General features: G+C 44.0%; 1 long non-coding RNA gene across 1 annotated transcript in view; it reads left to right on the forward strand.

Moving 5' to 3' along the window:
* The window catches only part of LOC147369732 (uncharacterized), an 80603-nt gene extending 60684 nt beyond the window's left edge, over positions 1–19919 (forward strand). Inside the window, exon 2 of the long non-coding RNA XR_015167833.1 lies at positions 18834–19919. This is a non-coding gene — a long non-coding RNA (uncharacterized LOC147369732). The remainder of the gene's footprint in view (positions 1–18833) is intronic.
* Positions 19920–24994: the final 5075 nt, after the last annotated feature.

The raw sequence follows: 24994 nt of genomic DNA on the forward strand, positions 1-24994 counted from the left end.
AACTTAGCGACTAAACCACCACCACCACCACCACATTTGTATGTATGTGTGTATGTATTGTGGGCATGTGCAAAACGAAATCAAATTTAAAAGATTTTTAAAGCAAAAAGTCACTGGTTATACAATTGGGACAGCCTGGTGACAGGGTGACCAGTTAGGAGGCTAGGCCTTTTTTTTTTTTTTTTCCTTGGCCACACCGCACAGCAGGTAGGATTTTAGTTTCCTGACCAAGGACCAAAGCCACATCCCTTGCATTAGAAGTGTGGAGTGTTAACCACTGGACCACCAGACGCTGTGCTTTTTGATAAGCAAAGGGAGAGGATGGCTTGGACCAGAACCTGACAGTAAGCATAGAGACAAAAGGATGGACTTTGAAACACACCCAGCAGATAAATGGCCTAGACAGGGAATGGGTTGGTTTGTGATTTGGCAATAGAAAGAAAATCTTGGGCTTCCCTAGTGGCTCAGTGGTGTAGAATCCGCCTGCCAATGCAGGAAACATGGGTTCGATGCTTGATCTGGGAAACTCCCACATGCCACGGAGCAACTAAGCCCATGCGTCACAATTATTGAGCCTGTGAGCCTGGGAACCAGAAGTACTGAGACAGCTCACCCTAGAGCCTATGTTCCACTGCAAGAGAAGCCACCACAGTGGAAAGCCTGTGTACCATAACTAAAGAGTAGCCACCCCAACTGGAGAAAACCTGTGCTCAGCAAGACCTACCACCACCAATAAATTAAGAAAAAATAAATTATATATAAAGAAGATCCTCAGGTTGCTACTAACTGGGTGATCTTGAATTCCTCCATTCCCCAATCTGGACACTAGGTGATGATACCACCTGTTTCACAGAACTGTGGGGATGAAATGAAAGACCATATAAAATGCACATCACCCTCTTTCATTCCCAAGTAACTCAGCTAGGAAGCAGCCATCTAAAGACCAGAGCCTGTTTGGAAGGGTCTCATTGTCATCTTGAAGACCATATGCTCTAGGAGTTCACCCTGGGGAGGCCGAGGGCCTGGGATGCTCTGATCATCGAGGCAAGGAGGGGTTTGGAGAAGGCCCAGAGCATGATTGGAGATAGGGTCCCACTTTTTCTTTGTTACTACAGAGCCCAGATCACTCTGGGAGGAGCCTGGGCCAAGTGAGCTGGGCAGATAATGGAATTTCAAAAGAGGAGGGAGGGGACATTTCCATTAAAGAGTGCTCCTGGAAGGCTTTTGGGAGGAGGTGACTTGAAGGATGAGTGGAATTCAGACATGTAGCCATGGGCAAATTCTTTTTTTTTTTTAACTTTTCTTTCTTTCTTTTTTTTTTTTTTCAAAAAGGACATTCTTCCCATTCTTAGAGGATCAACTCAAAGACTGCTTCCTGCTTACTAGATCCTGCTGCCTGGAATTATTCATGTTTTCCCAGCACCCTCATTGACAGAAGGTTATTAACAGTGCCCAATGTCTTCCTGTCTAGCTGAGAGGGTTGAACAGCTTGGGGACAAGGGTGGCATCTTCAGGGCTCTTACCCTAGTGCCAGGCAGCTTGCACCTCCACTTAGTATTCAAAGAGCTATGTGTTGAATGAAAGGAAGTGTAACCAATCATGTTTCGGGTAAAATCCACGTTTTTATTTTCCTCTGTTCAAGAACCCAGCAAACATTTCCCAGTTATTTTATTTCCCAAATCAGGCTATGAAAATGTGTTTCTCAGAAGCAAGAAACAGTAGTAGCCTGTGTATTAAGCCTTTACTGTATGTCAGGCACTTTACAAAGTGCTCCATAATCTTCATCCATGTAACCATCAAAACAGTTTAAGAAGAGGCTTTTTTTTTTTTTTAATTTGTGCCCATTTCATACCTGGGGAAACTCCAAGATTTAGCAAGGCCAGCAATTTCTACAATACAGCACAGGAAAGGTCAGAACCCCAAACCCTCGAGTGCCATCCCTCACATACACATGGCACTCTGTATGTATGCTCACACATGAAGAGTTCTCAAATTTGTAAAATCAAAAAAAAAAAAAAATTTGTAAAATCAGCATTTGGTCCTGATGGTCTTAGTCGCTAAGTAGTGTCCAACTCTTTTGTGACCCCATGGACTGTAGCCCACCAAGCTCCTCTGTCCATCAGATTTCCCAGGCTAGAATACCAAAGTGGGTTGCCATTTCCTTTTCCAGGGGATCTTCATGACCTAGGGTTTCAACTCATGTCTCCTGCATTGGCAGGTGGATTCTTTGCCACTGAGCCACCAGGGAAGCCCCTGGTCCTGATGGCCTTAGACAGCACCTTGGGCCCTGACAAGCCATGGACTCAATCAATTCCATAAACATAAAGATGGTCATTTAAACTTGAGACCCAGGGAGTTTCCTGGTGTTCCAGAGGTTAAGACTCCATGTTTCTAGTACAGGGGGCATGAATTCAATCCCTGGTCAGGGAACTAAGATTCCACATGCTAAGCGGCAAAAAAAAAATTTAATTCAAAATGGAAAAAAAAAAAAAGAAAAAACCTTGAAACCCGGATGATGCTCACCTGGCACTTGAGAAAACAGGCTTGGCAAGAATCTGTGACTGGTGCAAAACAGGGGCTCCTTGGTGGTGGAGCTGGGTGCCTGGCCCATCTTCTCTACTCACCAGTCTGTGCTCTTGTTCTCCATGCCTCAGCATCTTCTGGTCCAGCGCCCTGATTGTGGTCCACATGATGGCAACAGCTTCATGGCCTGCTGTACATCGCCTTTCAGGTCCCAGAGGAGATGGAGGTCATTCTTCATTGTTTTCCCCATTTGATCCCTTTTTTCTTTTTAAAGACTATTAAGTGCCATGTCTCAGGCTTCCCAGATGGCTTTGTGGGTAAAGAATCTGCCTGCAATGCAGGAGACAAGGGTTCAATCCCTGAGTGGGTATGATCCCTTGGAGGAGGACATGGTAACCCACTCCAGTTTTCTTGCCTGGAGAATCCCATGGACAGAGCCTGGAAGGCTACAGTCTATAGGATCACAAAGAGTCAGACACAACTGAAGCGACTGAGCAAGCAAGCGCCATGACTCAGACACTGCGCTAAGCAGTTTACACCCAACAGTGCTTTCACTTTCAGTAAAATCCCGTGAGGTAGGTGTTAACATTCTCATTGAATGTATGAGGCACTGAGGCCCGATTTCCTTAACTAGGGAGCAGAGGTGCTAGGATTTGATCTCAGGTCTGCTGCTGCTACTGCTGCTAGGTCGCTTCAGTCGTGTCCGACTCTGTGCGACCCCACAGATGGCAGCCCACCAGTTTTCCCCACCCCTGGGATTCTCCAGACAAGAACACTGGAGTGGGATACCATTTCCTTCTCCAATGCATGCAAGTGAAAAGTGAAAGTGAAGTCGCTCAGTCGTGTCCGACTCTTAGCGACCCCATGGACTGCAGCCTACCAGGCTTCTCCATCCATGGGATTTTCCAGGCAAGAGTACTGGAGTAGGTTGCCATTATCTGCCTGACCCAAAGCCCAACTTCTCCAAGCATGCACACAGCACCCAAGGCCACAGCTCTGCAGGGGGCTATGGAGGGGATGAGAATTGAAGGCCATCCACCAATGGGGCCTTGGAATTTAAACATCTGTTCCTTTGCCCAAAGGCTTTGGGGGCAAGACACTCTTCTTTGTGGCAACTCTAGGCTGTGGTGATGATTTTATGGGACAAGGACACTTTGAATGGGTGAGCAGAGAAGGACACAGCAATAGATGTAAAGGTTGCTAGCACTTAATAAATACACTGTTCCCTCTTTTCTCTCTCTTTTCCCTCTTTCCCTTTGATGATTAAGAGCCAGACTTTGAAGTCAGGCAGACCTAACTTAAAATGCTGGTTGAGCAACTGACTAGCTGTGTGGCCTCGGACAAGCCATTTAACCTCTCTGGGCTTCAGCTCCCTCATCTGCAAAATTGGGGACCCTTTTCTATGGGCCTCAGCTTCCCAGTTTGTACAGTGAGCATGTTTGACTAGGTCAGTGTTTCCCCAACCGTGGTACACCGGTAGTAAGCTGGACAATTTACATGGTATAAAGTGAACATGCATCATTTTAGGTTATGAGTAAATTTTAATGTATAAGAGGAAAAAATAAAACTCAGATACCAGACGCATGACTTCATGGATGTTGTTTGGAACGTAGCTAAGTGAAAAGGTAATGATTTAAAGTAAATGCCATTAAATAAATAATAAATGGTGCTAGGAAGTGGCAGAAATTGAGAAGGTGGTCCTTGAATAGCCGGCCGTAGGGGAAACTGGGCCAGATGATCTGGCTCTGATTACATGGCTGCCCAGAGAAACGGTGGCTGTTGAGTGACTTGCCAGAGGGATCCCTTGTTCCCCATTATATTTCTAAGCGGCCAGGTTCCTGTAAAGCCCCACTGCCAGGAGTTTGGGGTAATGCCCTTTCAGTACACATTGCAAAAATGATATAAATAACTCATCCTGGGACTTCAAACACGCCACCTCAGATGTATGGTGGGAGATTACAGGTTCCTAAGATGCAGCCCCTCCATCATCCCCATGGCTTAGAGGCTTGCTGGAGAGTGGAGATCAATGCTTTGATTTTATGAGCAGCTGGGCCACGTGACCAGGCCCCAAATCCTTTGCTTTATGGGTTGTTTACACATTCCTGGTGAGAAACGGTTTACATTCTGGGCCCCAAGCACACTCCTAAATCAGCTGCCGGGTTCTTGCAGTTGGAGGTGAGAGAGATCTGTGTGTCGGTGGGCACCAGGAGGCAAAGGGGAAGACAAAGGCGGGCTAGAGGAGGGGCACCCCTCGGGGCCCCTGGGTTTCCTGCCAGTGGCACCTGGATCCCATTTCTGGATCAGTGGAGGGCGCTGTGCAGGGCCTGACATGGGGAGGATCCTGAGGGTTGCAGGCGCACCGTGGCTCCAGGTTCATCAGGCTCCACTCTACATGGGCACACATTAATTCATGGGGCTCCCGCAGCAGCCCCGGGAGGTTGGAATTACTCTTATTTCCAGATAAGGAACCCGAGGCTCAGAGAACTGAAGCAGCTTGTTCCCTCTCACATGGCTGGCAAGTATCATGGAGGGATGCAATCCACTTTGACAGAGGCAAAGGCTGATGTCTCACCACTACTCCTTCTTGTCACTGGGGCTCCCTAGAAGTCACTTGGGCTGGAATTTAGGCAGTGGCTTGGAAGCGGAGGATTAGGTGATGACTCTTTCTGTCTGGGTTTTGCCCCTGACTTAGCTCAGTCATGGTCTGAGAATCCCACGTCACAGCGTTGACTATAAGGATCCAGTGCACAAGATGCCTGGAATGAAGTGGTGAAGCTCAGGGTACCCAATGGACCCTTGTTTGCTCCTTTTATCCCCATCCCTCCCTTCCCTGTCCTCATTCCCTGCTTTCTCTTCCTCATCCTGGCCCCCTTTCCCTTCTATCCCCTCACTCTAAGAGGGTCCTCCCTATGCCTTGGTTCTTCTTGTATCTCTCTCCTTGTGGTTTGCATCCCTTGGTCCCAGCTCTGCCCTTTGTAGCTGCCTGGGCTTCTCCTAGGATGGTGCTGTGATGTTGGGGATGGTCCTCAGTCACATCTTCTCCAAGCCACTCAACGCCTTCAGCAATTCTCCAACCCACATGGGCTGTAGCTCCCTCCTCAACCTGACTGCTGCTTTCTGAGGTCAGGGCAGAGAGATGACCCAAAGTTGGAGAGTGGACCTAGCAGCAGCCAGGTTAAGGAATCTTCTCCCTCTAGACTGAAAGGCATCTGGGTCTTGGGGAAAGCATACAGGCTCTGGGGTACATGGATTACAGCCCTGTTCTGACATTGGGTCATCTGCTTCAAGGCACTTAACCTCCGGAGCCTCCCTGTTCTCCTCTGTAAAGCAGAAGGAGTGAAGACAATGCACAGCAGGGCTTTCTGCTGTCCAGCAGCCTTCCACCTGGTGCCTCAGTTTCCTATAGGGCACCATTTCTCTTCCACCCTCAGCCCATATGGTTTAGAAGCAACTGCACTCTCTGCTCAGGGACTCAGCTACCCACACTTCCCCTCACCCTTCTCTTTAGTGATTGGTTCAGGGGTGTGCACGTGACCCAGTTCCAGCCAGTGAGAGTCAGCTTTGAGGGACAGCTGCTGTCTCTTTTTGGTAGGTGTAAAGCTGTGAGAATGTGGGCTACCAAATCACTTTTGTTGTTACACTATCATGAAGGAAAAGCTTATCTAAAAGTAGAGCAAACCCAGAGCAGAGCCAAGCCAGGAAATGGAGATATTGAGTGCCTACATTAAGCTGCGCCTGAAGCCAACCTCTTTTGACTTTTCAGATACACAAGCCAATACATACTTTGTAGATTATTTACAAAAATGGCCACGTTTCCTAACCCGTCTCTTATCCATGTTCTTGTAACATGGCTTTGTGACAATTCCCTTCAAGAGGTAGAATCTTTCTCCCCATTCTTTGGATCTAGGTTAGTCTGGTGATTTGTGTTGGCCAACAGAGCATGGCAGAAGTGACAGTGGGTCAGTTCCAAGCCCAAGCCTAAGGGGTCTTACGCGTTTATACTCACTGTCTTGGATCTATAAATCCCCTTGGGCTAGCCTGCAGAAGGAAAAGAAACAAGTGGAGAAGAGCCCACTGTCCCAGCCAAGAGCATCCTGGACCAGCCTACGTCCTGCTGGCTGGAAATGCATGAGAAAGTCCAGCCAAGATCAGCAGAGCTGACCACCAAAGTTGAGCCTGGAGGGACCAGAAGACCCGCTCAGTTAACTTATGAGCTGCTGCTGCTGGGGCTAAGTCGCGTCAGTCGTGTCCAACTCTGTGCAACCCCATAGATGGCAGCCCAACAGGCTCCCCTGTCCCTGGGATTCTCCAGGCAAGAATACTGGAGTGGGTTGCCATTTCCTTCTCCAATAACTTATGAGTAGTTAGTAATTATTTTAAGCATTGCATTTGGAGGCATTTTATTATGGAGCAATAGCTAAATAGGTTTATTTTATTTGCTTAAATTAATCCCAGTTGGTTTTTCTGTCATTTTTAACCAGAGAATTCCAAATGATACAACTATAATACCTATCTCACAGCACGGCTGCGAAGATTAGAAATGATATTGGCAGAGTATGAGTTCGGGCTCTATCTCCTGGCACTTGTCAAAGTGATTCATCTCACTGGCAGCAAGCACGGAACTCAGCCCTCAGAACTAGTGCTGTTGCCTACAAAGAGAAACCATTACCCACCATGCCTGCCATTGTGGGTGCATCTTTGAGATACGTGGGTGTTCTGTTTCTTCTGTATATACTTAGTAAGTACATGCTTAATACTTAAAAGTATACTATATATTTAATAAGTATTTAGGGAGTCCCCTGTTATCTGAATATTCATTATCCAGGATCCCTAGAATTACAAGTTTGCAGAAGGAAACAACAGTGCTTTGAAACATGAAACAATTCACTAATGGAGCTGATACTTTAAAAAATTAGGCACCTTTCTCCATATGCCTCTTTAATACAGATTTCTATCTCCACCCATTACATCAACTCTTTCTCCCTGGTCTTTACAAAGACACAAAATAATAGTACAATTTGGTCATTGAGTGAAATTGTAAATATTGTAAAAAAATATATATAGATTTTACAAAATCTGTGAAAATGATGGTGTTGAACTACCCAAACCCTTGCAGTGCTGTGGACAATGTGGGACACATCAGAGTTAGGTCAGTTAACACTGTAAAAGAGGAAATGACATTGGGGTTTCATAAGAGAACAGGCTGACTGCTAGAGGATTACTGGAAACCCTTTGGGAGATTGATAAACCCTTGAATATCTTTGCAATAATTATTTTCTTCAAAAATCATGCTGAGACTAAAGTAAAGTGAAAGACATTGTCATAAGACTTGATTAGGAAAAAACTGTGCCACCAGAGCTAAAACAAGCAGCACATGATTTCTTTGTTCATGCTAAGAATTAGCACATAGTCATAATTAATAAAAGTTCAATTAGGGACTTCCCTGGTGATCCAGTAGCTAAGATTTTGCCTTCAAATGCAGGGACTGAGGGTTCGATCCATGGTTCAGGAACTAAAATCGCACATGCCTTGTGGCCAAAATACCAAAACATTTCAAAATATCAATCAAACATATTTATGCAATGTTTTCTTTCATTTTCCAAGGTAAAGTCCCAGTCCCAGTCTCTCCCCCACAGACATACACACTTTGGTGTGAAATTTTGGCCCCCATATTCAGAAGATTCACTAAGGGACTCTTTCCTGTGTCACTTATTCTACACCCTTCTGTCTCTGAGAGGATGAAGAGGCCAAATCCTTGCCCGGCAAATGGAGCTGTGGGAGAGGCGAGCAGGGCACATGCAAGTGGTAGAGAAGGTTTCTCCCCGGCAGGTAGCCTCAGGAGGAGACCAAGGGACCCAGCTTTGTCTCCCTGTCTCTTGGAGGTGATCCCCTACATGCCTCTGAAGATGCAAATGACATGCTGCCTCACAGTCGAGCTGAATGGCTGTTTAAAAGTCTTCAGTAGGGATTTCCCTGGTAGTCCAGTGGTTAAGACTCCATGCTCTGCGTGCCAAGGGCCCAGGTTCAACCCCTGGTCAGTAACTAAGATCCTGCAAACCATGCGGTGTGGTCAGGGACATGGGGAGTCTGGGGGAGTCTTAACAAGACTTCTCTATTTACATGATATTGTAAATCAATTATACTTCAGTCAACTATACCTATGATTCAGCAACTCCACTTCCTACCTGTATATGCCTGAGCAAAATACTTTGCTTCCCTAAACTTCAGTTTCCTTGTTTACAAAATGGGGATGAAAAATAATAATCACCTCTGAGAGTAGGATGAAGATTAAATGGGAGAGCAGGTGAAGAGGGGGTACCTGGGACCTGGCACAGAGTGAAACCACAGAAAAGGTCAGCCATGGCTGGTAGCACGTTTTTCACTGTAGCTTGTTTTTTGTTTAGCAACAAATTTTTGGTGATCACAAAAAATGTGTTTACTATTCAACAAATCTTTTTTACAAAACCCAAAATGCAAAAAAAAAAAAGAAAAATTCCTATAATATGTTGGCCTTCTTTCTACATACATATACAGATGTATTAAAAAAAATTATGTCCATACCATGCATACCATGCCGACTTCCTTCCTTTCTCCAGTAGTGGATCGCACAGAGTTCCCAAAGGATTGTTTCTTAAATGCCCATTACAGTCCTGCTTTGCTGGAAAGGGGGAAAGGAAAACTGAACTGCATTGCAAAAACAGCGGCCCCTGTGGTGCCCTTTGGGGTAGTTGTCGGCCTCCCTCATTACAGGGCACGCAGCCCCTCCCAAGCCCTTCTTGGAGATATTGGTCACCCCACTCCGGTGAGAAGAGTCACCCCCACTCCAGTGCCCAGTCTCTTCTCACCCCTTCCCGCCTTACCTCCCAGCCACCCAACCCACTGCTCCTCCGCTCTGCCCCTTCCAGGTGTCAAATGGGGGAAATTTCAGTCTGGAGTGAATGTTTACAGCTTACTTGAAACCCTTAAAAATAAAAATTCATCATAAACTGACAGATCCTTAAATTTAACTGCACCAACAGTGCCACTCTCATATTTAAAGCTCCGCTTGAATGGGTGTTCTATCAAAACCACATGGGCTCCCACCTGGCTCTCTCCCTGCAACAACAACCAAATCCGAGGAAATGCTGGTGGGATGTTTATTTGGGCTGAAGGCACAGATCCTGCTGGCTCTGGGTTAACCTTTTTTCCAGGGACTTTCATGTTACTTGGTGGACAGCCCTGGGCCTTTGGTCTGAAGTTCTGAGTGTCATTGTCTGCATTCACACAAAGGAAACACGTAGAGGCGGAGTGAGCACTTGGCAATGTGGGCTTCAGCTTTGTTGGTTGGAATCTTGGTTCTATGAGTAACAAGCTGTGTGACCTTCAGAACCTTACCTAACCTCTCTGTGCCTTGGTTTCTCTATCTGTCAGATGGGAAGTGGTGACAATGAAAGTGAAAGTGAAGTTGCTCAGTCGTGTCTGATTCTGATTCTTTGCGACCCCATAGACTGTAGCCTACCAGGCTCCTCCGTCCATGGGATTTTCCAGGCAAGAATACTGGAGTGGGTTGCCATTTCCTTCTCCAGGGGATCTTCCCAACCCAGGGATCGAACCTGGGTCTCTTGCATTGCAGACAGATGCTTTACCGTCTGAGCCACCAGAGAAGCCTGACTTCCTTAATACAAACTCTAAGTGAGTTAGTTTCTGTAATGCGCAACAATATCTGGAATATAGTATGTCCTGAATAAATGTATGCGTGTGTGCTTATGTGTGTTACTTTAGGTACAGAGGATAGAGTTAATATAATTCCTCACCATCGAATTGGACTCCAGATTGCCTTTGCCCCAAAAAAAATACCACCCCAACATAGTAGAACATGTCCTTTATGGACCTGTGTGAAAATTTCACTAGACTCTACAGCTAGGAATGAAATGATCAGATAATATGAATGCATTCCTGATTTGATGGGCTTCCCTGTTGACTCAGACGGTAAAAAACCCGCCTATAATACAGGAGACCCAAGTTTGATCCCTGGGCTGGAAAGATGCCCTGGAGAAGGGAATGGCTACCCACTCCAGAATTCTTGCCTGGAGAATTCCATGGACAGAGGAGCCTGGCAGGCTACAGTCCATGTGGTCACAAAGAATTGGACACGACTAAGCACTTGATTTGACTAAGAACCATAAACTGCCAACTCATACCTTTGGCCAATTTTCTATTAAGGGTTGTTTTTCTTGTCAATTATCAAGAACTCCTTTTATTCTTGCTAGATTTTGACCATGCGATTTATCTTCCTTCATTCTGTCATCTCTTTACATGAGATGTAAATCTCTCTTTACAATCTCTTTACATCTATATTGTTCTCCATTTTAAAATTCTTTATTTTTATATATTTATATTCTTTTTCCATATGTTGCGTACTTTTTAGCTTTATATGACTTTTACTGAGTTATATACACAAAAAATGTGCAGACTTTAAATGTATAGTTGGGTGAGTTTGGACAAGTGTGTACACACATGTAAGACTACCGCATTAAAGATATAAAACATTTCCATCACCCCAGGAAGTTCCTTCTGGCCACTCAACCCCCACAAAGGCAAATACCATTCTCATGTTCATCACTGTAGCTTAGCTTCTTCCATTTCAGAACTTCATATAAATGGAATCACACATTTCATGGCTGGCTGCTTTCACTCAGTGTGTTTTTCAGATTTATTTATGTCATTGCATGTACCAGTAATGTGTGCTTTTTTATTACTGAATCATACAACATTATAAGAAATTGTTTGTCCACCAAATTACAGATGTCAGAACTGTTTCTAGCTTTTGGCTCTTATGTATAAAGCCACTATTAGCATTTGCATTCAAGCCTTTTGTATGTGTGTGTGTATGTTTATCTTTATATAAATATAAAATCTTTGTTATATAAAATACAATATTCTAACATATATATTCATTTCATTCTTAGAAATTATATTGCTGGCTCAAAGGGTAGGTGTATTTTACCTTCAAAAGAAACTGCAAAAGGGTTTCCTAAAGTGGTTTTACCATTTTACACTCCAGCCAGAAATGTAAGAGAGTTCCAGTTGTTCTATGTCTTCATCAATACTTAATATTGTCCGTGTTTTTAATTTTAACCATTCTGGTATATAGTATCTCATGTTGGCTTTAGTCTGCTTTTCCGTTGTGTCTAATAATTTTGAATGCCTTTTCATGTGCTTCTTGGCCATTTCTATATCTCTTTGTTCATAAAAAAGAACAAATTACTGATGCAATTTGTTTTGCAATGTCATTGCAATTAACATGCAATGACATAAATAAATCTGAAAAACACATTAAGTGAAAGAGGCCAGCCATAAAATGTGTGATTCCATCTGTATGAAGTTCTGTAATATGAGAAGTTATGATGAACATGAGAACATGACACTTTGTAGTGTCTACTCAAGTCTTTTGTCCTTTTCGTTTTAAATTAGATTGATTATCTTTTCATTGTTGAGTTACAAGAGTTCTTTATATACTTTGGGTGCAAGTCTTTTGTCAGATGTATACATATTGAAAATATTTTTTCCCACCTGTGGCTAATCTCTTCATTTACTAATGATATCTTTTGATGAACAAAAGTTTACATTTTTGATGAAGTCTAATTTATCAGTTTTTAATAGACAATTTTTTAAGAGCCATTTTAGGCTCACAGCAAAGCTGAGCTGAAAGTATGAGTGGAAAGTACAGACAGTACTGCCCCACCCAGGCATTGTCTTCTACCATGAACATCTCCTACCAGAATGGTGCATTTGTTACAATCTACGTATTAATGATTATCACCTGATAGTTTACATTAGGGTTTACTCTGAATATTGTACATTCTGTTGATTTAGACAAATGTATAATGACATATAATGGTTTCTCAGAATAGTTTCATGGCCCTAAAAAATCTTCTGTGCTGTGTCTATTCATCCGTCCTTCCCTCAAGTCCTGACAACCACTGATCTGTAATTTTACTATTTCCATAGTTTTGTGCTTTCCACAATGTCATGTAGTTGGAATCATGTGGTATGTAGCCTTTTCAGATTTGCTTCTTTCACTTAGTAATATGTATTTGTGTTTGTTCCATGTCTTTTTATGGCTTGATAGCTCATATCCTTTTCAGTGCTAATTGCATTGTCTGGATGTACCACAGTTTGTTTATCCATTATCTACTGAAGGACATCTTAGTTGATCCCAAGTTTTGACAATTATGGATGAAGTTGCTATAAACATCTGTGTGCATGTTTTTTGTGACGACATAGCTTTTTAATTCATTTGAGTAAATACCTGTGAGCACAATTATTGGATCATGGCTCAGATGGTAAAGAATCTGCCTGCAATGTGGGAGACCCAGGTTCGATCCCTGGGTTAGGAAGATCCCCTGGAGAAGGGAATAGCAACCCACTCTAGTATTCTTTCCTGAAAAATTCCATGGACAGAAGCTACGATCCCTGGGAATGCAAAGAGTCAGGCATGATGAGCGACTAACATACACACATGGTAAGAGCCTGTTTAGTTTTATAGGAAAAAGCCAAAGTGGTTGTAGCATTTTGCTTTCCCACCAACAGTGAATCCTTGCTGGCATTTGGTGGTGTTACTGTTTTGGATTTTGACCACTCAAATAGATGTGTTGGTATCTCATTATTGCTTTAGTTTCCAATCCCCTACTGACATATGATGGTGAGCATTTTTTCATATGCTTATCTGTATATCTTTTTTTGTGAAGTATATTTTCAGGTCTTTGGCTCATCTTTTTAAAATCATGTTATTCATTTTCTCATTGTTGAGTTTCAAATGTTCTTTGTACATTTTGGATAATAGTTCTTTTTTTATTCAAAAATTCAGAATGATTTATTTTTAAGCATTATATTAATATGTATACTTATAAATGCACATATGACATATTTTATGTATGCGGATTAGATAGCTCTTTGAAAACATGTTATATACCTCCTGGAAAATTACTTTCTACAAAAATACAGTGTGAAAATTAACAGATCAATTTATGAGACTAAAGTTTTACATGGATACACAAAATTAGTATAGGTTTTCATAATCAGGAAGAGTATCCTTACTCTTTCCTAACTCTGACCTCCATCCTAGGGGATTATTGTGGGACAGAAGACTGTTGATTAATCAAGGACAGTGCTTTAAGATACTGGTTCCCAGGTGGCTCAGATGGTAAAGAAACCACCTGCAACACAGGGGACCAGGGTTCAATGCCTGGATAGGGAAGATCCCCTGGAGAAGGGAATGGCTACCCACTTCAGTATTCTTGCCTGGAGAATACCATGGACAGAGGAGCCCGGCGGGCTACAGTCCACTGGGTTGCAAAGAGTTAGACACAACTGAGCGACTAGTATTTTCACTTTCACTTTCATAGCCATTAACAGTGTTGTGATAGTTTCAGGTGGACAGCAAAGGGACTCAGCCATACATGTACATGGATCCATTCTCCCCCAAACTCCCCTCCCATCCAGGCTGCCATATAGCACTGAGCAGAGTTCTCTGTGCTATACAGTAGGTCCTTGTTTGTTATCCATTTTAAATACAGCAGTGTGTACATGTCTATCCCAAACACCCTAACTATCCCTTCCCCCATTCTTCCCCCTGGCAGCCATAAGTGTGTTCTCTAAGCCTGTTTTATAAATAAGTTCATTAGTATCATTTATTTTTAGATTACACATATAAGGGATATCATACAATATTTCTCTTTCTCTGTCTAACTTACTTCACTCAGGATGAAAATCTCTAGGTCTACCCATGTTGCTGCAAATTCTTGTTGATGACTGAGTAATATTCCATTGTGTGTATATGTGTGTGTGTGTATACTGCATCTTCTTTATCCATTCCTCTGGGACAGAGGATTTTGAAATATTCCATGCCCAGGAAAATCAGCTAGTTGGTTTGTTTTTGGCAACTACTGGATGCTGTGAAAGTGCTGCCCTCAACATGCCAACAAATTTGGAAAACTCAGCAGTCACCACAGGACTGGAAAAGGTCAGTTTTCATTCCAATCCCAAAGAAAGGCAATGCCAAAGAATGCTCAAACTACTGCACAATTGCACTCATCTCACACGCTGGTAAAGTAATGCTCAAAATTCTCCAAGCCAGACTTCAGCAATATGTGAACTGTGAACTTCCTGATGTTCAAGCTGGTTTTAGAAAAGGCAGAGGAACCAGAGATCAAATTGCCAACATCTGCTGGATCATGGAAAAAGCAAGAGAGTTCCAGAAAAACATCTATTTCTGCTTTATTGACTATGCCAAAGCCTTTGACTGTGTGGATCACAAGAAACTGTGGAAAATTCTGAAAGAGATGGGACCAGACCACCTGACCTGCCTCTTGAGAAATCTGTATGCAGGTCAGGAAGCAACAGTTAGAACTGGACATGGAACAACAGACTGGTTCCAAATAGGAAAAGGAGTACATCAAGGCTGTATACTGTCACCCTGCTTATTTAACTTATATGCAGAGTACATCATGAGAAACGCTTGACTGGAAGAAACACAAGCTAGAATCGAGATTGCCAGGAGAAATATCAATAACCTGAGATATGCAGATGACACCACCCTTATGGCAGAAAGTGAAGAGGAACTAAAAAGCCTCTTGATGAAAGTGAAAGTGGAGAGTGAAAAAGTTGACTTAAAGCTCAATATTCAGAAAACGAAGATCATGGCATCTGGTCCCATCACTTCATGGGAAATATATGGGGAAACAGTGGAAACAGTGTCAGACTTTATTTTTGTGGGCTCCCAGATCACTGCAGATGGTGACTGCAGCCATGAAATTAAAAGATGCTTAGTCCTTGGAAGGAAAGTTATGACCAACCTAGATGGCATATTCAAAAGCAGAGACATTACTTTGCCAACAAAGGTTCGTCTAGTCAAGGCTATGGTTTTTCCTGTGGTCATGTATGGATGTGAGAGTTGGACTGTGAAGAAGGCTGAGCACCGAAGAATTGATGCTTTTGAACTGTGGTGTTGGAGAAGACTCTTGAGTGTCCCTTAGACTGCAAGGAGATCCAACCAGTCCATTCTGAAGGAGATCAGCCCTGGGTGTTCTTTGGAAGGAGTGATGCTAAAGCTGAAACTCCAGTACTTTGGCCACCTCATTCGAAGAGTTGACTCCTTGGAAAAGACTCTGATGCTGGGAGGGATTGGGGGCAGGAGGAGAAAGGGACGCCAGAGGATGAGATGGCTGGATGGCATCACTGACTCGATGGACGTTGAGTCTGGGTGAACTCCAGGAGTTGGTGATGAACAGGGAGGCCTGGCATGCTGCGATTCATGGGGTTGCAAAGAGTAGAACACGACTGAGCTACTGAACTGAACTGAACTGGCCTCTATGATAGGTCAGCAGAACTTAAAACTGTCCTTTCTTGTCTCTAGGGAAGAGGTCTGTGTCCTGGGTACCCTTTCCAGTCCTAGAAGGAGTAGATTGTCTGCTTCAGATAAGGCCAGCTGGAGAAAACTATCTCTGTATTATTTTCTCTGAAGTATAAAGCAAAGTTGGGCAAAAGTAGAGTAGTAATTTAAAAACCACCTCCAGCATGGTCTGATGGACTGATCACTAGGTTATCAGCTCTGAGGTCTCACACAGGATTCAAAATTTGGCTCCAATATACATTGGCTGTGTGATCTTTACATTCTCAATTTCTTTGTGATTTTGTTTCCACATCAATCATTGAGAGATTATGCTCTGAGCCACAGAAAACCTTTTGTTAGATCCTAGCCATCTTCTTCGGGCTGGAGAAATGAGTGGATAATAGTTCTTTATCAGATATCTCTCTTGCAATTATTTTCTTCTAGTCCATGGCTTGTCTTCTCATTCTCTTTGTAAATCCTAGGTAGTGAGATCTCTCCAAGAGATATTTGTCTACCCCAAGGTTGAAAATATTCTCCTGTCTGTTCCTAGAGGCTTTATAATTTTAGCTTCTACAAGTAGCTCTTTGATTCATCTGGAATTGATTTGGGGTATAATATGAGGTAGGGATTGAGATTCATTTTTTCCCTCCCAGATGTCTCATTGTTCCAGCACAATATGTTGAAAAGTCTTTTCTTTCCCCATTGAATTACCTTGGAACTTTTGTTGAAAATCAGTTGGCCCTATATAGGTGTAGATGTTTCTGTAGACTGTTCTGTTTCATTCATCTGTATATCTATTCTTTTTTTTTTTTTTCTATTCTTGATTATTGTGGTTTTACTGTAAGTCTTGAAATCAAGTAGGATAAGTCCTTCAACCTTGTTCAAAATTGATTTGAGTATTTGAGGTTTACATTTCCATATAAAATTTAGACTTAGTTTGTACTTTAGAGAAACCCTCCTGTAACTTTGAGATTGTGTTGGATCTATACATACATTTGGAAATAATTAATATCTCAACAATATTGAGCTCTGCAATTTATAAACATGGTATAACTCTCCCTTTGTTCAGGTTTTTTTTATTTCTTTTTTGTAGCTTTTAGTATGGCGGTATTCCACATCTTTTGATACATTTATTCCTAAAAATTTATATGTTTTAGAACTATTATAAATATTATTTTTTACTTAAAAATTTTAAACTATTTGTATTTATGGCTGCACTGGGTCTTGACTGCAGCACACGGGCTCTTCCTTCTCCTCATATAGGCCCTGTTAACCTTCTCAGTGGCTCTACCCGTCCTCCACCCTTTTCTAACTGGACAGTTCCAAGCTTCCCTCACTCCCATGTCAGTCATTCCACAACATTCAACAAATATGTGTTGAACACATACTAAACTCCAAGTTCTGGAGACACACTGATGAACAAAACAGAGCTTTGTGCTTGCAGAGCTTGTATTCTAGTGGAGAGATACAGATAATAAATGTAACAAGTAAATTATACAGCATGTTAAAAGATGACAAGTATAAAACTAGAATGGTGTTTTTCTTTCTGGCTTACTTCACTCTGTATAATGAATCACCAGTCCAGGTTCGATGCAGGATACAGGATTCTTGGGGCTGGTGCACTGGGGTGACCCAGAGGGATGGTACGGGGAGGGAGGTGGGAGGGGGATCAGGATCAGGAACACGTGTACACCCGTGGCGGATTCATGTTGATGTATGGCAAAACCAATACAATATTGTAAAGTAATTAGCCTCCAATTAAAATAAATAAATTTAAATTAAAAAGAAAAACTAGAATGGGTTGATGGGGATTAGGAGTAGGGAGTGAAAGATGGGGGAGACAGTTGGCAGTTTAGGTCAAAATAGGTCTTACTGAGCACACTTGAGTAGACTTGATGGAAGTGAAGGATGGAGGGGGAAAAGCATTCCAGGCAGGGGGACCAGCAAAGGCCCTAAAGCAGGAATTATCTTGGTGTATTATAGCAACCCATTCCAGTATTCTTGCCTGGAAAATCCGATGGACGGAGGAACCTGGTAGGCTACAGTCCATGGGGTCGCAAAGAGCAGGACCCGACTGAGTGACTTCACTTTCACTTTCTATCAAAGAAGGGAAAGGTCGGTGTGGCTGGAGCAGAGTGAGTACTGGAGAAAAATGAGATGAGGTCAAGGGGCGGATGAAAGATTGTGCAGGAACTGGTGAGGTTTTGTAAGGAATTTGGCTTTTATTCTTCTTTGGAAGATTTTGAGCAAAGGAGTATCAGGGTTTGAGGTGTAATTTATAAGAGTCGCTGACTGTGATCACAGACTCTAGAAGATAGGAGATCACCCAGAAGTCTATAGTAGAAATACAGAAGAGTGACAGTGGTTCACAGCAGGGGCTAGCCATGGAGGTGGCACTAAACAGTCAGAGACTATCTGAAGGGCAGTCAATGCTTTCATGGGAGTGGGGAGAGTATCTTCTTCCAGGCCTTTAGATTCAGTTTCTGACTCTCCCCAACTGCTCTATGCCCTGGGAGGCTGAGATCTATGAACTCCATCAAGAGTTTTCTTTGCTCTGCTTTCCACTGGGTTTGGCCAGAGGAGTTTCCCATTAAGTTTAGCCAAAAACAGTACTGGCAAGGGATCTGAGGGAAGGAGGAGAGTGAGGTTGGGGTACATTTCCTCGACTTCCTCCTTTCAGGCTTGGCTGAGCCCTCTACCAAGGGCACAGCTCTAATCAGGCAGCGCACTCAGAAAAGCTACTCCTTAGGGGTGGATAATGGCTCCTCCCCTTGCCCATCAGACCTGAGTGGTGACCACCCCCTGCTCTTGCCAGCCCCAGGGTACTATGCTATAACTGGTAGCATTTTTCTTAACTCTGCCTATAAATCTGTGGATAGTTCCTTTATTAAATTCCCCTCAAAACAACCACTCTGTGTGTGCCCCCTGTTTCCTTCAGGTACCTGATTGACAGATTGGATGCCAGTCATGAATGAAAAGAATGGTTCCTTTGGCTGCAAGACCCAAGGTTAATCAGGACCTCTTCTGAACAACTCTGTGCCTCAAACCTGATTCCCCTTGGAAGTACCTGAACTGTGCAGAACTTCTAAACAGTGGAAGGTAAGAGTAAACACAGCCATTTTCTCCCACCCTCAGGCCTTCCAGATGAAACCTGGTACAGAAAAAAAACACTGGAGTGGACATTAGGAAGCTCCCTGGTCTGGTCTCTTCAGAATAACTACCTGAACAACCATTAGCAAATCCCTTGAGTGAGCCAATCCTCAGTTTCCTCATCTGAAAAACCGGTAACAATGAAACCTAACTCAGAGACTTGTGGGGGAAGATCAGATAACAGTGCTGGACTCAACACCCTGTGATCTGCTGTGTGGGCTTGGGAGCTAGAGGCCGTGACTTGTGTTACAGCCTTGTGGTTATTAAGCCGCACGACATTGAGGAAGTTGCTGAGCCTCAGTTGCTTCATCTGTAAAATGAAAATGTTAATAGCACATCCTCCTGTGCAGGGGTATAGAACTTACATGAAATGAGAGCGTGCTTAGCAAGTGAGTATTCAGTGTTAAGTAGTCAACAAATATTAGATTGTTTCCTTCTCCCCTTCTGGAAATGAGAGAATTGAACTCAACATAAAACACATACAATAACTTTCTTTGCTGATGCTAAATCTAGGGGTAGGAGTTAAAAATTTTATTATGCAGCTTTTCAAAATTATACAAAAATGTGTACATGCTAGAACAAACATCCATCTCCCCACTACCAGGTTGAAAAATCAGCTTTACCAAGGTAGTTTGTATATTTCATATAATGATTTTCAGTGTTTTAACATTTTGAATAATTGGTGTCATATTATGAATTCACCTGTAACTTGGTTTTTTGTTTCCCCCCAACAATGTCTCTGAGGTTGTCCATTTCACTACTGTGTGATGTCACATTGTATGAATTTGCCACAGTTTATTCATCCATTCTCCCATGGATGGACATATACATTGTTTCCAACTTTGGAGATTACAAACAATGCTGCTCTGAACATCAAGATAACTGGTCCTGTGTTCACATACACCTTTCCAAGTCTGAGTTTGTGACTCAGATGCTGGTATGAGTTCCATTTCAGATGGGGGAAGTAAAGGGAAACTGTACTACAGTTGGGAGTGGGAGGAGTCAGGGAGCTGAATCTTATTTAACAGGTTCTGAGGCTTTGTAAGGCTGATGCTGAGGCTGAAACTCCAATACTTTGGCCACCTCATGCGAAGAGTTTACTCATTGGAAAAGACCCTGATGCTGGGAGGGATTAGGGGCAGGAGGAGAAGGGGACGACAGAGGATGAGATGGCTGGATAGCATCACCGACTCAATGCACACAAGTTTGGGTGAACTCTGGGAGCTGGTGATGTACAGGGAGGCCTGGCGTGATGCAATTCATGGGGTCTCAAAGAGTTGGACATGACTGAGCGACTGAACTGAACTGAACTGAGGCTTTGTAAGTAACAGCTCTTAGATTTTGAAGATTTAAGTGTAAATGAATCAGAGCCATATGGATTACATTTGCCCTGAAGGGCACAGGATTTAGAGGGTGAAAGCAGTGCTTCAGGGCGAAGGTGCAGGCAGTCTGTGGGTTGTCTCCTTTGCTCGCCAAAGACCTATACTTCCCTATCTCCCAGTTGTGTGCAGAGAAGAGCAAACGCTAGCTGCCCAGGTGCCCTTTCCACAGCCCCAAGAATCAAGTAGCCAGTGCAGCCCCAGGCTACCCGAAGGGGGCACTGTAGAGCCTCAAAGCCTCAAGATGTTTAGTCCTGGTTCCTCCTTTGACGCTGCTTTGCTGTGTAGCTTTGGGCCAGATGTTCTGCTTCTCTGGGCCTTAGATTCTTTCTTTGCCAGTGAAAGGACTGGAGGTGGGATAGCATAGTAATTAAGAGCCTGGGTTTGAAACTATCTTCTAATCTCTTTTTGGCTGTGAAACCTTGGACAAATTGCTACTCAGCCTCTCTGTGACCTAGTTTCCTTGTCTGTAAAATGAAAATATTAACAGTATCTGCTTCATAGGTAGGTGTGAAGAATAAATGAGCTAGTAGTACACCTAGCAGGTGCCTGGCTCTTAGAAAGCACTCAACTGGTACCATTTTTGCCTTTTCATTATGGTCCTTATCAAAGATCCATCCAAGTCTGATTTCCCCTGGCACTCTCAGGCAGATATGATGGAGGAGAGCCTGAGAAATGAGAAAGGGTTACCTGGGGGCCGGATATTTTCTGTTCTTGTAGCAACCACATCTCTATTTCATGTTTATCAATTCCATACCAGGTTAAATATGAATATATACACATACGCTTTGGCTCCCAGGTGGCTAAGTGATAAAGAATCTGCCTGGCAAGCAAGAAGTGTGGGTTCGACCCATGCGTCGGGAAGATCCCCTGAGAAGAAAATGGCAACCCACTCCAGTATCCTTGCTGGGAAATCTCACCTACAGAGGAGCCTGGGGGGGCTACAGTCCATGGGGTCACAAAAAGAGTCAGACATGAATCAGCTACTAAACAACAACAACAAAAAAAACACGTGCTTATAAAATGGACCATGCTGAGTTATAATCTGCTTTTTTTCCCACCTCCACTGTCCCATATATGTATTTCCTTGTCATTAATATTCATCTCCAACATTTGTCTATATCTGAACCAGCACACAGCAAACCACCGTTTACCAGTGGTAAATGGAGCGCTTACTGTACTCCAGGCAGCGTGTTAAATGTTTTCTATGTGTGTCCTCATTTAATCCTCAAAATAAGAGAACAAATCTGGTTTATTATCACCCCCATTTTACAGCTGAGGAAAATGAGGCTTAAAGAGACTGCATAACCTTCTTAAAATATCCCTCAAGTCCAGACCTGCTGACTCCTGCCCATTACTGCTCATCCACTCGCAGGCACAGCCTGCAGGATTGAAATATATCACGATGTGACCCCTGGCCCCTATTCTTAGACACTTGGGTTGGGTTTTTTTTTTTTGGCTTCTTACTCTTATCAACAGCACGTGATGAGCATTCTTGTAGCAAGATCTTTGCCCACATCGAGATTCCTTCTTTGGGATAGATCTCCAAAGTGGATGGGATGGGGTTTGGGCTTTTGTTTTGGAGATGAGGAGAAACAGAGGCACCCAGCTGGACAGGAGGGTGAGGCGGGAAGCCCTCTAGGAGGTGGGCCCAACTGGAAAGCCAGGATGCCTGACTAATCCACAGTGCACGCTGCTTCGATTTATCTGAGGGACGGTTGCCCAAGCTCCCCAGGCTTACCCTGAAGCCCTTAGGAATCTAGTTTTTTTCCATCCTGGTTTTGCTGACTTGGCCGAAGTCCCTGCTCAGTGGATCAGCTACAAGACACAGTCACGTCACACACACACACACACACACACACACACGTGCACACGCGCACCCACTATCTCTCTCTCAAACATTCCTCCAGGAATTGGGCGTGAGGAAGACACTTTGCAGGGAAGAGGCCAATCTCTGGGAAGAAGGGGATCGTACCTTACTCAGAAGCAAAATTTTCTGGGAAAAACTGTTCACCGTATTTGCATAAATCCAAACTGGCCTGATTTCATTTAACATTTTCATAACAGCTTTGAAAGCTGGGGGTAATTTTTTGTGGGGGGGAGGAGAAGTTGACATATTCATTGTTTTTTAAAATCCCTGAGAAATCTATTTGAAGATGTAAAAATATTTAAAACTCTCATCTCAGGCTGGGTGATGTAAGTCAGTGCTTTTCCAGCACTGGGCATCTTCTTAGAATGCAGATACTGATTCAGGAGGTCTGAATGAGGCCTGAGAGTCTGCATTTCCAACCTGCTCCCAGGTGAGGCCAATGTCACTGATCCATGGCCAAGTCTGCAAGCAGGGAGGAACACAAGATATATTCGTTAAAACAGAGATTCTTCTGTTGTGGACTTGTAACTCCAAAATATTCCCATGTCAGAGCAAGGGATCCTAAAATCATTTGGTCAGAGCCTCTGTTGATGGGGGGAAACTGTGGCCCAGTACGGGGATGGGCCAAGCCCAGGGCCAGGGAGCTCAGCCAGAGCATGATTAGGGGCTCCAGGTTTCTACTCAACCAAGTCAGTTTTGGCTGTAGGACCAGCAAAGGCTCTGAAACTGGCTTTGTGTAAGGAACAAGGCCACCAGGCAGACTGCATGCCAAGCACCATCTGATGCTTTACATGCATACAATCTCAGAAAATCCTCACTATGGCCCCACAGCAGTATATCATCAACTCCATTTTACCCTGAGAAACCGGGGTTCAGAGGGCCAAGTCACCTGCCTGAAGTCACAGCAAATGAGTGTGGAGCTAGCATGGGTGCCATGTGTGAGATCCCCCAGCACTGTCTCCCAAAGTCCTTTAGCACCCACTTTCAGGATCTTCACCTTATTGTGTCTGAACAATGGCTCACTTTCTGTCAAGGGAAAACCAGTATTGCTTAAAAGAGACTGTGAAGTGAAGGCTCCTCTGTCCATGGGATTCTCCAGGCAAGAATACTGGAGTGGGGTGCTATTCCCTTCTCTGGGGATCTTCCTGACCCAGGGATCCAACCCAGGTCTCCTGCATTGTAGACAGATTCTTTACTGTCTGAAAGCCACCAGGGAAAGAGACTATAGGAAATAAAACTGAAACAAAACAGTGTTATTGAAATCTAGCCAGATCTTAGCACACCTACAGAACCCAAGGCCTGCTCTCCTTGTGAAAAGGGGAAATCATTAGAGACACATTAGAGACAGACTAGATCACACTGAGGGCTTCCCTGGTGGCTCAGATGGTAAAGAATCCACCTGCAATGCAGGAAACCTGGGTTCAATCCCTGGGTTGGGAAGATCCCCTGGGGAAGGGATTGGCTACCCACTCCAGTGTTCTTTCCTGGAGAATCCCAAGGACAGAAGTGCCTGGTGGGCTGCAGTCCACGGATTCACAAAGAGTTGGACACCACTGAGCAATTAACATTAACACTAGACCACACTGAGACTTTCCTCTTGATGAAATCCAAAGGATTGAAAGAAAGTAGAAGAGAGAATAATTTGGCAGGACATGATTCCACCTCTAGCAGTGCCCTGTATGAATTCCATTTTCTTCCATCTTCACCCAACCATCTCACACCTCACTACACTACCTTTCCACCCTGAGCCGGGTGGTATCAGTCAGGACTGGCTTCCTGGAAGAGGCACTGGACCAGGTTTCACATCTTGGGAGGCCTAAGCCTGTGGCATCTCTACTTCAAGCTCCTTTTGTTTAGGGGGTGCCGTCCTCTCTCCTCCCAGGGTGGGCCTAGGAATCAGTCAGCAGGCCGCCTGGAGCCTGGGCATGCTCCCTCCCAAAGAGATGACCCACCAACCCATTTGCCTAATGGGACCACGTTGGAAAAATTGTTTGTTCTTATCCTGCTAAAAACAGCTTCAAAGTGACTCCCGTCTAGACTGTGCCAGGATCGATTATCAGATCCCTGACCTGATCGAAACCACAGGGTGACATAGTCATTTGCTTTAATGCAATTAAGGCAAAATATAATAATGTATCCAGGCCGGGGACAAGACCAAGGCTCCCTGGAAGGTGGGAGGAGAAACCAGCTCTGGATAATTTCTTCTCGGCTCCAAAGAAGTGAGTTTAGACTTTTCCTGTCTCTGTCTCCAGAGCAACCTTGGGCTCCCTTGCTCTGATGAGGGTCACAAGTGAAGGTGTCCTAGAAGATGGGGAATCAGGAGGAAGCAGACTTGCAGTGGGATGTGGGTGGGAGTGAAGTGAGCACCGTCCAGGAGGAGGGGAGCCAAAGAAGGAAGGTGGGAAGAGGGCAAAGATGACAGAGAGGGGAGGAAATGGATGCGCCTGGCTCGGTAATTCCCAGGATACCTGACTAATCCCCAGTCCCAAGGAAACCAGAGAAAGCCTGATGGGTCTTCACAGAGGACAGCAGTGGGAGAAATTAATCCAGCAAGGCACCAGAAAAATGGGTTTTCACTTCTCAGGGAGCCACAAGAGGAAGGGAGATCAATGCAAAAACCTTGGCCTGGTGATCAGGTAGCACCAAGCCTGCCTTGTAGCTTCTGACCAACACCCCAGGATTCTGGAGAGATGCTGCCCC

This window comes from Bos grunniens, chromosome 7 (assembly GCF_055505025.1).
Source record: "Bos grunniens cultivar Pamir isolate PY7600 chromosome 7, Bosgru_T2T1.0, whole genome shotgun sequence".
In the NCBI taxonomy this organism is placed as follows: domain Eukaryota; kingdom Metazoa; phylum Chordata; class Mammalia; order Artiodactyla; family Bovidae; genus Bos; species Bos grunniens.